At 54.9% G+C, this 4,555-nt stretch overlaps 1 long non-coding RNA gene across 1 annotated transcript; it reads left to right on the top strand.

Moving 5' to 3' along the window:
* The first annotated feature begins 2,240 nt into the window (after positions 1–2,240).
* On the top strand, positions 2,241–3,599 carry LOC135402985 (uncharacterized). Its single transcript, XR_010425276.1, has 2 exons — positions 2,241–2,546; positions 3,301–3,599. It is a non-coding gene; the product is annotated as an uncharacterized LOC135402985 (long non-coding RNA).
* Positions 3,600–4,555: the final 956 nt, after the last annotated feature.

Here is a 4,555-nt window from a genome sequence, read left to right as displayed (position 1 = left end):
CCACCCCAGCAGGTTTTCAGCTCAGCTCAGAGAGCTCTGAGTCCCTCCCAACCATTCCAGACCCACCCCAGCAGGTTTTCAGCTCAGCTCAGAGAGCTCTGGGTCCCTCCCAACCCTTCCAGACCCCCCCCAGCAGGTTTTTAGCTCAGCTCAGAGAGCTCTGAGTCCCTCCCAACCATTCCAGACCCACCCCAGCAGGTTTTTTGCTCAGCTCAGAGAGCTCTGAGTCCCTCCCAAACCCTCCAGACCCCCCCAGCAGGTTTTCAGCTCAGCTCAGAGAGCTCTGGGTCCCTCCCAGACCTTCCAGACCCCCCCCAGCAGGTTTTCTGCTCAGCTCAGAGAGCTCTGAGTCCCTCCCAACCATTCCAGACCCCCCCCAGCAGGTTTTCAGCTCAGCTCAGAGAGCTCTGGGTCCCTCCCAACCCTTCCAGACCCCCCCAGCAGGTTTTCCCGAGGTTCTGCCACCGCGGGGCCGTCACTGAAGATGGAGGGAATTCTCTGGGCTGGGATTTCTCCAGCTATTCGAGGTGAGGCACAGCTGTGCACTTAAAGCCAGGCTGGGAGGTGGCTCTTAGCCCGAGGCTGCCTCCCCACATTCCCAGCCCCTTCTCCTGAAGTGCAAACTCCGAGGGTTCCTGAGCCGTGATTGGCACCTGGGAATATAGAAATCAGCTTCATAAAGGGCCGTGCTGGCAAACACTTCCCACTGGTGAGGAAGATGGATGATATCCTGCAGTGTTAACATGTGGAAAGTGCTAATATTTCATCCAATTGTTCAGTCTGGAGGAAGGTGAGCCATGGGCCCAGAGCTTCCCACTCACGGACATCTTGACTGAAGCTTTTCTTAAATTATTTCCATTGGAACTAATTCTCCTGCCCCTTTTGTCAGTGGCCCATCCATCTCTCCTCGCAGCTCTGCAACGCTTCCCAAGGCGTCTGGGACGCAGAATACAAAGTATTCCCAGGAAAAATAGCCTGGGATCAGGCTGGGAACAGCTTGGGAAGCCTCAGCTGAAACGCTGTGTCAGAGCTGTTTGTGCAGGGAGGATCCTGGCGCTGGATGAGCCTTGACAAACCAGATTTTTTTTCTCCAGATACCGACAGAATTACAGCAGACATTAATTTAATCCAAGTGGATTGTACCTGACCACCAGCTGGGTTACTCAGTGTGGAGTGATCCTGATTCACAGGAGCAAAAGACCTACTGGTGAACTCTGTGTGTGTGTGTGTGTGTGTGTGTGTGTCCTCCTTTCCTGAACAAACACAGGAGGAGAGTAATTCTTGTCCTCCAAAATCTTGGCTTCCTTCATCCTGAGGCGACTTTCGGGTGTGTGTCAACAATTACAGATCTCAGAACATCCCAGTTCATGTAAGACATGAGACAACTGGGTATCAGCAAAGACACACCGACCCAGGGGATGAGGATCAGCCTGTGAGGGAACAGGAAAAACAGGCTTTGAGGGGGAGGCTGAGGACTGAGGGGATGTTGGCTCTGCAGGGCCAAAATGTTGGCTGGGAAGCAGATGTGTAATTAGGGAAAGAGAAGGGAAAAAACCTGAAAGGAGAGAAGGGATATCAGAAAATAAGAGTGATGTGAAAGCACAGGAAGGGCAGGATTGTGGAAATCCTGGCTGAGGGGAAAGGCCAAGCAGCTCAGGTTGGTTTTTGAGGAGATGAAGAGGCAACAAAACAGTTATGGGGACGACTGAGTGGTGTTGGCAGGGCTGAAAGGACATCAGAGGCTGGGAATTCTGCTTGGATCAAACAGGTGGGACACCCCCCCCTTCCCCTGCAAAGCTGTGGGGACACAGGCTCAGCTCACACCCCCTCGGGTGCTTTGGTCTCACTCAGACCTGCCTCTGACCCCGAGCATCCCACGAGGAGCCTTTCCCACAGCCCCTCCAGTCCACGTCCACCCTGATCTCCAGCACAGCTGTCACGGCAGGACTGGGGTTCCCCCGAGGCTGCCAAACACTCCCAAGGGCGCTGAGCCGAGCAGCAGGTCCTGCTTGGGGTTGGTGATGGGGACAAATGTCCCTCGGAGCTCGGCGACCGCCACAACCCTCCTCTGGAGCCGTTTGACAACAGCACCTCTCAAAGCCTTCTGGAGGCTCCACAAGGCTCCGGGAGATTCATTCCCTGACCTTCCCAGGTGCAAACACGGGAAGGTGGCAGTGGGAGGAGGAGGAAGGAGGGGAGGGAGGAGAAGAGGAGGGGAAATCAGCCCTGAAGCGGTTAATTCTGCCGGCTCCCAAATTGATCAGCGGCGGGGGGGGCGGGGAACGTCAGCCTGGAATGAACTTGCCTTGTTCAGTGGGGTTCTGAGACAGCGGAACTCAATCAGCAGCGGGCCACACGGTTCAAAGCCGCAATTCATCCCGGCGTGCCTCTGAAAAATGGGAGGTGACAGTTCATTTTGCCGGTGACAGTCTGTCGGTCTCGCTCGCTGCTTCTGCCGCCGATTGCGCCGCCGAGGTGAAGTGCGAGCTCCGAGACACCCCCGCTTTGTATTCCGCTCACTGAACAGGACAAGCCGAGGATCAAAGGTGGAAAAAAACCTCCCCTAGCCCAGCCCAGCCCCACCCGCCCGTAATTTCTCCCTCTTTACGCCCAAAAGGCTTTTTGCGAGTCGCTCGTGGACAGCGCCGGGAAAAGCTCGGCTCCTCCCTTCCCTCTTTGGGGTTAACGTTGGTGGGAATTTGTGCCCCAGTTCCCCCTGCCACGGACACCCAGGTGTGCCCAGAGCGATCTGCGTGACGGGCTGGCAGCTCTGAGGTGCTAAATCAGCTGCACACAAGCAGACAGGACGAGATTGCGGGTGACAGGGTTTTCTGGGAATGCAGCCGATCCTGGCAGAGTTGCCAGGCACAGGGTGGGGGCAGGTGAAGCGAAGGATAATAGAGATGACAGGGAGAGGGGTTTGTGCTCCTGAGCTTTGCCTTTAGCAATCGATTGGCTCCTCTCAGAGAGCACCTGTGGGAATGTGCTCAGCAAATTCCCTCCCCAGCACGGCGGTGGCACTTTGGGAAGGCTGGCACAGCCTGGAACAGCCAAGGGAAAGGTGCTGGAAAATTGTGTAGGACACTTGTTCACATCCTGGAAACCTCCAGTGACTTCAAAGAATTCCCTCAGCCAAGGATTCCAAGGGACAGCGTCAGGGAATCCGGGTGTGCCACATGAGCTGCCCAGTCAGATACGGGGCGTGGGGAATAATCTGAAATTAGAGGCCATAAAGCTGCAGCAGAATGGCAATTTTGGGTGAACTCTGAATGAACAAATCTTTTAACTCTTCTTTTCCAGCACCTGTCAAATTTCCTCCTGCTGTGCTGCTCTGATAACTCAGGGGCTGACTCTGACTGCTCGTGGCTCCTGTTGGGGAGAAGCTTTTAACTTCACTGCAAATGCACAAATACACAGGAGAGGAAGCAGTAATTGCCATTTGACTTCCAAAGTCGTCTGTGCAAGCTGTTGGCTCGGAAAACAGAGCTCTCCAACACAAGCTGGGCTTAAAATACCCTTGGCTTGACTAAACAAGAGACGAGAAGCCAGTAATTAAAGCCTGTTAAACACTGAGCATCATTAAACCAGTTTGGCACGTGCAGCTGCTTTTAAGCTTTGAAAATGGGGACTGCTCAGTTCTTGGGCATCTCAGAAGCAGGGAAATTGAGGCTGGCAGCACAAGGCAGATAGAGGGGCAGGAAAAGAAGGATGAGGAAAAGCATAAACGTGGCCACTGTTGGGAACACTCAACACGTGGCATAATAAGTAAATATCCAGTGGCTGGACAGGTCATGGAGGGTTAGAAATCCTGTGTCTTGGGGAGTAAAACCTATAGAAGGCCCTACAAGCTCCCAGCACTGTAAATCTTCGGTATATTTGGTACAAGCCCGTGGGTATGTTCCCAGAGAGCTGCTCTGCATCAGGAATGTGTTTCCTTGGGAATGTTCCTGGCCTAGGGAAGGATTGTCCAGCTCTCTGAGAGCATCGAGCTCCGTGGTGCACTTGGCACGTTGGCACTGTGGGACAGGCACTCCACACTGCAATTCCTGGGTGTCCACAGGGAGAGGGAACGAGAGACCTGATGGATGCAGAGTGGAGGGGACTGAGCCTCCTCCTCCCCCCTGCACAGGCAGCCGGGGTGGGACAGGGAGCAGGGAAAGCAGCTGAGGGATACAGGGATACAGGGATACAGGGATACAGGGAGCAGGGAAGGAGCTGAGGGATACAGGGATACAGGGATACAGGGAGCAGGGAAGGAGCTGAGGGATACAGGGATACAGGGATACAGGGATACAGGGAGCAGGGAAGGAGCTGAGGGATACAGGGATACAGGGATACAGGGAGCAGGGAAGGAGCTCAGGGATACAGGGATACAGGGAGCAGGGAAGGCAGCTGAGGGATACAGGGAGCAGGGAAGGCAGCTGAGGGATACAGGGATACAGGGATACAGGGAGCAGGGAAGGCAGCCGAGGGACACGAGCAGGATTTTGCAAAGCCCAGAGCAGGGAGGGCTGGGCCCTGCTGGATCCCGGGAGGAATTGCTTCCAGCTGCAGG

The sequence above is a fragment of the Pseudopipra pipra genome, chromosome 26 (genome assembly GCF_036250125.1).
Source record: "Pseudopipra pipra isolate bDixPip1 chromosome 26, bDixPip1.hap1, whole genome shotgun sequence".
In the NCBI taxonomy this organism is placed as follows: domain Eukaryota; kingdom Metazoa; phylum Chordata; class Aves; order Passeriformes; family Pipridae; genus Pseudopipra; species Pseudopipra pipra.
This window is presented reverse-complemented; position numbering and strand designations above follow the sequence as displayed.